The sequence below is a fragment of the Cupressus sempervirens genome, chromosome 3 (genome assembly GCF_028749045.1).
Source record: "Cupressus sempervirens isolate cs-2001-9-10 chromosome 3, ASM2874904v1, whole genome shotgun sequence".
Taxonomy (NCBI): domain Eukaryota; kingdom Viridiplantae; phylum Streptophyta; class Pinopsida; order Cupressales; family Cupressaceae; genus Cupressus; species Cupressus sempervirens.
Window position 1 is genome coordinate 1,035,413,835 of NC_143120.1, and position 10,726 is coordinate 1,035,424,560.

Genomic DNA, 10,726 nt, shown 5'->3' on the forward strand with positions numbered 1-10,726 from the left:
TGTATGGTTTATTGGTAAATGCAACTTGCAAATGAGTCGACTTGACAATTTGTAATGTATAAATAAGAGATCAAGTTGTGATTTCGAATATGGATGAATGAATGAGTGAGCATGCAAGTAAGTTGATTGTGTGAAAAGGAAGTGTCAGCAAATTTTGAAGAAGGATCAGATATCCTTGAGGAGCAACAAAGTTGTATTTGATCAGTGAGGATCTATTGAAGCAGAGCAGAGATCTGTATCAGCAAAGTTCAGTTGCATATCATTCAAGTCACTTATTGTTACTTTCTCACTATTGTAGCAGTAATTCCTAAATCTCTTAATAGAGTTGGTCTAATAGCCATTTTGTAAATTTTTTGACAAGGTGGATAGTTCTACTAAATTGTTCTAAAGTCCTCTAACAAGGCCACTCCTAATAGGGTGATTAAATCCTCTATCAAGGTCACAACTAACAGTGTGTTTTGTAACCTTTAACAATGTTGGCTCCTAATAGGGCTCACTTCAAAAGAGTGAAAATTAGTAGCTAGTTACTTGGTGGCTTTTCTCATATTGGGTTTCCACATTAAATCTGGTGTCTCTTGTGTTCATGTTTTTTATTAGATAAACAGGTTTTACAGGGATCCTGAAACCCGAGAGTTAATCTAAATCAGGTTGAAAATAAGCATTAGAAGCCTAGCCACAAAATAACAAATCTAAAGGTTGAAAAAGCACAAGGCCCAGCCAACTAAACAAAGACCAAAGAAAAGGCCAAACCAAAAAGACAAAATGAAACAGTCAAAAGCCAAAATGAAAAGCTAGCCAAAAAGGGAAAAAATAGGGACTGCTCCTCGATCTTTCTTTCCAGCTCTTGCATGACCTAAGTAGCCTCCTATGCCATCTTGTTCTCCTCAGCCTCCTGTTGGTGAGTCCTATGATCTTCCTAGTCCAGAGTAGAAAAGGTGATACCAGTGGTATTATCTTCATTAGATCTAGCTTTACCCCTATCTTTTCCATCCACATCCTCATACATGCCTCTATCTTTAAGCCGCTTAGTTAAAGATAAAATGTTGTTATTGATCGAGTTGAGCAGTGAGATCATCTGGCTCAACAGATTGTGATTATAAGTTTCCAAATTATGGATCCTCCTTTCTGCCAAGCTATGCCTATCATCATAATCTATCCCTTTCTCTAGGCCATTAAGATTCCTGGCTCCTTCCATTTGAACCACCTTCTCCTTAACCTCCTCTAGCTCGTGAAAAAGCCACTTGATTGACCTAAAATTATTAATCATGTTGTTGTGGGCATTGTTCAAGAGGTTCATCCTAGCTTCCCTGGCATTATCAGAGATAGCCACAATTGTAGGGTTAATGAGCTCTTCAAGACGCGGTTCCTCCTAATTGTCCACTAGGATCTGGGGGTTCATCACTTCCCTGAAAATACCCATTTTTGAGGTCCTCACATTAAAATTTCTCCATGCTTTCCTCCTTTCTTTGGCCAGAACCTCCCCACACTTAGCACCAAAACTATCCTAAGTCTGCTCCTCTAAATGGGCCTAGGGATGGACAGGGGAGAGAGGAATCAGGGAAGATTCCAGGTCCTACTACAACCTCTCATCCTTTGTGCCCACCCTCTTGCATTTCTTCCTACCCTAGGAATCCATTTTTTCCTCCTGCCTTTCCTTTTCCTCATCTTTAGACTCCATTGCCTCCTCTTCATCACAGGTGTCCTGTTCCTCCTTCTTTGTCTTCTTCTGACCATGATCTCTAGGGCTAATTCTTCTAGGGATGATGGGGGAGGGAGACTTCTTAACATTTGGAAAATATTTTTTACCCACAAAGGTAAGCCCTCCTTCATCAGAACTAATGCTCTGAATATCATCTAAGTCAGAGGAATAGCTAGAGCTTTCAATTTCTTCATTCCTAGCCTGCGACAGGATGTTACTAATCATCTAAGCCTTGAAGTGCTCATAAATGAGCAGTAACAGCCCCTCATGCAAAGTAGGGGTAGCAGAAGGTTTCTTTTTGAAGCTTGACACTACCTTGCTCATAGAATTCAAAAAATAGAAAGGGAAAGAAACTGTGTTATCATGACGAAAATGATTCAGAAGAACAAAATGGTGGGTACGAACATGATCAAACCTAAGGTCAAGAGTAATGCACTCAATGACAACATGCAGAACATACCTCCAAATATTCATTATAGACTCTGAATCATAAAATGTATCACTTTTTTTTAGGGCATTTAGTTCCTTAGGGTTGTCTGCAAAGTCATTCACAGCACTGGCCGAAAGCTTTTTATCCCTAAAGAACTTAAATCCCACCATTGGAATCTCAGTCACAGCCGAGATCACCTCCTCTATTATCAGAAAAGCTATCCCTTTCACCTTGACTCTACCATCATTCCACAAATTAACCATGCTATTTTCTTTTGCATGCATGTTAATAATTATGAATGCTTAAAGATTAGTAATAAGTTAATACATAGTTCATCTACTAAGTTACAACATTTTCTGTGTGGCTATCGAGTGACAGCAGTAATTAAGTTTTAAGACATTTAAGGGATCTGTGGATTTTTTTTTGTGGTAATTCATTCACCCCCCCCCCCCCCCTCTTGGTTACTCCATATATATTTCCAACATCATGATCAAAACATTGTAACCTTTATTAGATACACTTTATTGCTACAGTAGTAAAGATTTTTGGGTGTCATCCCAACCCCAATTTTACCTTCTCACTTGGAGGGTTTCTGGGTAATCATATCTAGTATTATGTGTGTGAATACTTACATGTTTACATGATTTAGATGTTATTTCAGTTTATTTATTGAATGCATGATATAGAAATGTGGTGAAAGTTTTATGGGTCCAAGTTTAAACTACTAATTCACAACCCCCCCTCCCTCTCAAAAGTTTACCTTTCCTATTGTATTTCCAACAATTCTAAAGAATTCCAATAATTGGTATTAGAGCCATATGCTTAAGAGGACTAGTTTGAAGGTACTAGAAGAAAAAAGATCAAGATGTCAAAAAGAGAGATACCTAAGCTTAATAAAGATAACTTTTTTGCATGAAAAAATATGATGAAGCTACACCTAAGAGGTCTTGGAGACATGCACAATCTACCATTAATGTTGAGCACATTGTTCCTACTAGAGTCCTAACTGCTGAAGATCTAAAAAAGAAGAAATAACATAACCAGGCAATGTTGGAGATTGCCTCTACCCTAGGTTATGTCGAGTTTGATGCTATCAAGGCTTGTGACAGTGAAAAGAAAATGTGGGATGATCTACACACTATCTATGGAGGTGACAAAAATGTTCTAAGATCTAAAGCTGAAAGTCTTAGAGGTAAGTTCGATGATATGAGAATGCAAGAAGGTGAGAATATTGCTCAATATATCTCTAGGATAAAAGATGTTGTTAATGCAATAAGAGGAGCTACTAGTAAAATAGACGTTGATATTGTACTAAGCAAAGTTTTGAGAACACTATTACCCATCTATGCTATTAGGGTTTCTACAATACAAGAAATAAGATGTATGCCAGGGAATGATCTGACTCTTGAAGGTTTGGTAGGTAGGGTCACTGATTTAGAGCTATCTAATTTTGATAATTACAAGCTTGAAAATGTTGTATCTACTTTCAAAGCTAATTTTTCATTGAAGGAACCTAATGAGAACAAGAAGAAAAAGGCAAAAAATGTGTCTAGTGACAGTGATACAGATGAGGAAGATGTAGATCAACTTGGCACACTACTAGCAAGGAGATTTCATAGAGGAAAAGGAAAATTCAAATGTAAGCTACTTACCATGTGTTTCAATTTCAATGAGGTTGGTCATATTGTTTCTAGATGTCCAAAGAAGAAGAATTATAGAGGCTGAGACAAGTACAAAAGTAAAATAGAGGAAGACAACAAAGATTACAAAGACAAAGGCAAGAAGTCTTGCTACATTGTTGAATAGGAAACAAAAGATGGATATGATGATCATGATGATGAGGTGGTGTATGTTGCAATGAAGGATGAATTTGATGAGGATGATACAACTACACTAGTGTCTTGTGTGAACAAGAATGACAGATGGATCATTGACAGTGGGTGTTCACATCACATGACTGGAGATAAAAGTAAGTTCATTACCTTGAATTATTATGACAGAAATAGTGTAAGGTTTGGTAATGATGCACCCTATCTGATAAAAGGAAAAGGTTTTATCAAACTCATAGAAAAGAATTTATGTGACAATTCTTATTATGTTGAAGGACTTAACTATAACTTGTTGAGTGTGTCACAACTAAATAATTTAGGAAGTAAGGTTGAGTTTGAGAAAAAGATTGTAAGATACATGATAGCAATAGAAAACTAATTGGAAAAGGTGATCAAACTAGAGGTAATATATTCTACCTTGATATAGAGGATTCTATTTATCTAATTGTAGAATTTGATGATGTGTGGCTATGGCACAAGAGGTTATGTCATGTTAATTTTGATAACTTGTTTAGTATTAGTAGCATGAGAAGAATCAGAGGTTTTCCTAAGTTGAAGAAGCCTAGCAATATAATTCGCAAACAATGTTAGCTAGGCAAAATGAAAAAGTCAAGTTTTAAAATAAAGACCCATACCTCTAAAGAAATACTAGAGATTTTTCATAGTGACTTGTGTGGACCAATTGAAATTCAAAACTTCAATGGAGATAAGCACATTATGCTTCTTGTTGATGCTTATTCTAGAATGATGACAATTATGTTTCTGAAATAAAAATATGATGTTTTCCAAATGTTTAAGTGGTACTTAGAAAGAGTTGAGAAGGAAATAGGTAAAAGTCTAAAATATTTGAGATCTGACAAAGGAGGAGAATTTACATCAAATGAGTTTGAAATGTTTTTTAATGATAGAAGAATCAAAAGACAGACATATGCTCCTAGGACCCCTCCACAGAATGGAATTGTTGAAAGAAGGAACAGGTTTGTAATGGACTATACAAGGACACTCATGATGGAGAAAAATGTCGCTTTGAAACACTGGAGATAAGCTGTAAGTACAGTTCTATATACTTTGAACTGTGTACAATTCAAGAAAAGGTACTCATTCAACACCTTTTGAACTATGGTATGGATACTCACCCAATGTAAAATATTTTAAGATATTTGGAAGCAAGTGTTATATTTTCAAAGATTTTAGGAATGGTAAATTAGATATAAATAGTGAAGAAGGTATATTCCTTGGTTATTCCACATGAATTAAAGCTTATAAGTGTTTAAATACTAACACTAACAGAGTTGTGGAAAGTGCAAATGTGAAATTTGATGAATATATAAAAGTATATGAGGATGAACCTATGAAGGAATTAGAAGAATAAAAATCATTTGTATACTTATATGAAGGTATGCCTACGGATGAAGATTTTATAAATCAAGTTACAAACCAACAGCAAATTTCAGTGACTACTGAGTCACATACTATGAATGTTGAGTTTCATTTAAGAACCGAGTTGCATTTATGTGTCAAGTTACAAAATGAAGTTTAGGCACATTCTGATTCTAAGATTAGTGTACATGAAAGAAATTTTGAACTACCTAAAAAAGATGTACATAGTAATTCAAAACTTGAGAGACCAAGTGAAGAAATTAGAGTAGAACCAAGATTGTCTAAGTATGTTAAGAGACATTACCCTGCTGCAAAAATCATTGGAGATAAAGATGCTAGACCAATGACAAGGAATAAGTTGAGGAATGAAACATGTTTGTTGAGTATGCAAGAACCTAAAATAGTGAAAGATTCCTTAGAAGATGTGGAATGGAGTAAAACCATGGAAGAAGAGATTGAACAAATTGAGAAAAATAAAACATGGAGTCTAGTTCCTAGACCAGAAGATAAAAATGTGATTGGCACCAAGTGGGTATACAGAAACAAGTTAGATGAAAATGTTGAAGTCACAAGGAACAAGGAAAGATTAGTTTGTAAAGGATATGCATAAGAAGAAGGGATAGACTATGGAGAAACATTTTCCCTTGTTGCAAAATTGGAAGGAGTAAGAACTCTACTTGCTTACTCTGCATACAAAGGTTTCAAAATTTACTAAATGGATGTTAAGTCTATATTTATGAATGGTATATTAAAGGAAAAGGTTTATATAGAACAACCAAAAGGATTTGTTGATGCTAACAACAAGAACATGGTATTTAGATAGAGAAAGGAAAAGATATTTTACTATCTAAAAATTTTTGTTGATGATATCATATTTGGAGGTCAAGATACTTTATGTAAGGCTTTTACAAATGAAAAGAAGAAATAATTTGAGATGTCTATGTTTGGAGAGATCAAGTTATTTGTGGATTTGCAAGTATATCAGATGAAATATAGTATATACATCACTCAGTCAAAGTATATTAAGGAGATATTGACAACATTTGGATTGGAGGATTCCAAGTCAGTAAGCACACCTATGGTAATAGGTTATAAATTGTCAAAGAATGATGATTTAGCTGAGGTGAATCAAACATTATAAAGATCTATGATTGGAAAATTACAATATGTAGTACATGACAAACCTGATATTGCATTATCCATTGGGATAGTTGCAAGATTCTTTGCTAATCCTAGAGAGAATCATTTGATGGAAGTTAAGAGAATAATGAGATATATGAAAGGAATAGAAGACTATGGTCTATACTATAAGAAAAATAAAAAAATTGAATTAAGAGCCTACACTGATGTCGATTGGGCTGGAAATATTGATGACAGAAAGAACACTAGTGGAGGAGCATTTTTCTTAGGCAAAAGGTTGGTTATATGGACTAGTGAGAAACAAAAAAACATCTCTCAATCTACTACTGAAGTTGAATATGTTATTGTTGTATTGAATTGTACAAACATTATATGGATCAAACAGCTACTCAAAGGTATGAAGGAGGAAATCACTAAACTTGTGATACTTTATTGTGATAATACAAGTGTTATAAATATATCAAAGAATCTTGTGATGCATACAAAGACTAAGCAAATTGCAATCAAGTATCATTACTTGAGCGAGTTAGTTCAAGATAAAGAGGTGAAGATGAAATATGTTAACACAAAAGAGAAAACTAGTTGATATCTTCACAAAAGCATTACCTAAGGATGCTCATGAGTATCTAAGAGGTAAACTATGGGTGATACCCCTATTAGAGGCTATCTAAGAAGAATGAGGGATACCCTACATCAAACAAGTTGATTGGCATATATTACACATTGATTTAGTGGATCCTACTTTAGGAGTTGCCTAACGTAATCAAAGAGCTAGAGTTAAAAATCAGTCATGAGCCAGGTGACTGAGGGAGAAACTATAAATGTTCATATCTACATATTAAGATGACAAGTCTTTGGCATTGTTGTCAAAAAGGGAGATATCTTGATCATGTGGGAGAAATATTGCTAAGGGAGATGAGGGAGAAATCTCGATCCTCCTAATATTGCTAAGGGAGACATCCTAACTGTTGAGGGAGGTATTGTTGTCAAGAAAGGGAGAAATCCAGAAAAAGAGACATAAAGGGAGATAGATAGAAGAAACATGGAATATCTACTCAAAGGGAAATAGTGTATCTTCTTATTACATCTACCTAGTAAGAGGGAGTTAATGTCAAAAGAGATATAAGAAGTGATCAAGAGGGAGTCATAAGGATGAGTTGATTACTTGTTTGTTGATCATAACAAAAATTTTGTAACCTATTAAGAAGATGAAATTTGTTGATAGAGGGAGTGATTTCAATACAAGGAATTATTTTCTTTTTGGTATTTGTTGGTTGATACTAATTAAATTTGGTCAGTTTGGTTTGCCATCAATACCAAAAAGGGAGATTGTTGAAAACATATTGATACAAGTATGAACATGTGTTTTAATCATTATTTTGCCACTGATATCAAACCTAATACTTGTCGGTAAGACAATTGCTTTGATGATTTGAGTACTATCATTTATTTGATTGATGAAGAGGATTTCATCAAATGAGGTAACAATAGCACCTAGAGAAAAGGTTGAGTTCTGTTATGGAAAAGGACTATAAGGATCAGTTAAGATAATGATATAATAGTGCATTGATAATCTACTTGAGGTTGCAAATGATGGATACATTGATTACGTTCAAAAGAACAAGTTAAATGAAGTATGTCTACCAAGCTTAACAATCTGCATAGTAGGTACTGAGAAAAGTTAGTATAAGTTGAGTAGAAAATCAATTGGAGCCAAGAAAAGTCAATTTCATTGTAAGTCGAGTGATATAGTGTAAGCCGAGTAAAGTTTAGTTGATGTTGAGCACTAGTAAACTTTAGTTCATGCCAAGTGTTTTGATAGTGGATGTCGAGCAACGTAGTATGTGTCGAGCATCAAAAGCTAGTTAATGTCAAGTGCCAGCATTATGAGAAAGATCAAGAATTTGATAAATCTAAGATGACATTTTTTATTTCTTGGATTGTGTGAACCGTGTGCAAGATAAGCTTGATGAGCTGGTGGCATAGAATTAATGGTGAACCATTTTGAGGTGAATTCAAAGACAATTGAAGGAGAAGTTTTTAGAAGGGAATGAAATGAAATAATGGGTAGATTCATTAAATATGACCTAATCTAACCTAACCCTAAAATGGAAAAAGGAGAATGAATGGAAAAAGATCTTATGTAATAACCCCACTAAAATAATATTTAATAATTATTAAGATACAAAAAATAGGTAATATATATAATAATTATAAATAATTAATAATACTTTAATTTTAAGTAGAGATAGATAAATAAATACTATGGTAATATATAATGATTAAAGATATAAATAAATGAAATAATATAACTAAATAATGTTTGTATTTAATAGATGTTATTGAAATATTTAATCTACCTCATAAACTTAATATTGTTAAATAAACTAATTACTACAATCTAATAATATTAAATCTTAAAATTTAATAATAGCATTTTTGAATATTAATAATATATTATTCAAGATTAGGAGTTATTATATTATATTTAATATGAAATAATTGAAATCATATTAATAATATACAAATTAATTAATATTATCATATTAATAAATAATAACTTATATTAATATTAATCATTAATTGAAAAGACATGTCTCTTCTTATTAGATCATATATAATAGAAGTATTAAACTCAAGAAGAGGGCAGGAAGGAAAATATTACAGAAGAATATGAATAAAAAGAAGAAAAAAATATGAAATATATGGACAGTTAGGGTTTTAAATCTAATGGCCCTGAACCAGGTCATTACAATTGGTATCAGAGCATTAATCTTGCCATCTTGTGAGTATTTCTTTACGAGTATCTTACCTAGCTTGCGCCTGCAAAATAATCACAAGAAAATATCATTGTGAGAGACATGGAAGAGGGTGAGGAGCTTCTACCTGTGAATCTAGGCTTCTATCACAAGCATCATAACCAAGTTCTCAATCAAGAACATCATAATCTGGTCATGCTGCTCTTGCGAGGAGATAGGGCTTCTGCCACTTCTACAATGGTAGTAACTTGCTTTGTTGTTGGTCATGGATTGGATACTATAAGAGGATGTTGTCGATGAAATTACTACTCCTGAAGCAAAGGTGATGCTACTGGATCTACTTTCTTGCTTATACACCTGGGACGAGCAAGTGGGCCAGTCAAGTGAAGGGCTAGAAAATTTGAGTACCTCTGCATAGACACCATAGGGATGCACACTCTACTAAAATAGATTTTGTTCTTGCAATGTTAGTATAGCCTACTATTCTAAAGGCTTCAAGGTCATATGCTCTATTCAATTTAGCCTACTCGGTTCCCAATTAACTCGTATATCATTAGCACATAAATGGCACTTGGCATGCACCAAAGCCCATTCTACATGCACCAGCAGCATCTTCTTGTTTGAGAGCCATCAGTAGAGCCCCTAATATTTATAAGGTACATAGGGAGAGACAATGAACTAGATAAAAGCCTATCGATGGGCCATGATAGATGATCTAATGTTCGATTTATGTAGTTGAATATTTTTTTTAAAACAACAAAAACAATCTCGCATGCTTAATCTACACAGAAATGCATATTCAATGAAATTGCAATTAGTTTAAACAAATATGTCACAACTTTTATGAAATTGTAGATGGCGGGAGGATTAAGAAAACAAAGGTAGCAAATCCATGCATTGGGGAAGATATAGATGTAAACATGGTGTCTTCTGTCGTTAGGGTTTCATCTTTGCTATAAAAAAAAATGACGGCAGAATTGCACTTTTTATCTGAGACTCCTATCAAAATTCAACCAATCTAAGGAATTATACGCTTATGTTGGCCTGAACAATAGTTTCAATATTGATCGCGAGAATTAGTAGTTCTGATCGAGTGAAGAATTGCAGGGATTGAAGATGTTCAAGATGTTTAAGAAGTAGAGGGAGGAGCCCTTGGCCATATCATCCATAGACAAACTAAATGAGATAAAAATATATAAATGGGAAGGCCTATCTAGGAAGGTTCACAAATCATAAAATAGCAAAGGTAAGAAATTGAGCTTGCCCAAATTGGGAAAGATGTAAAATTAATTTCTTATCTTATTTTTGACATGTTATTATTTATAAGTACATTAGATTATTAATAATTAATTTTAATATATATCTTTGAGGTAAAATTGTTTATATGATGAGTTAAATAAATGGTAATTATTACTATTCATTTACCCTAAATTCAGAAAATCTACAATGACTTCTTTAAAAGGGGTAGCAATATGTATTTATAAATGTT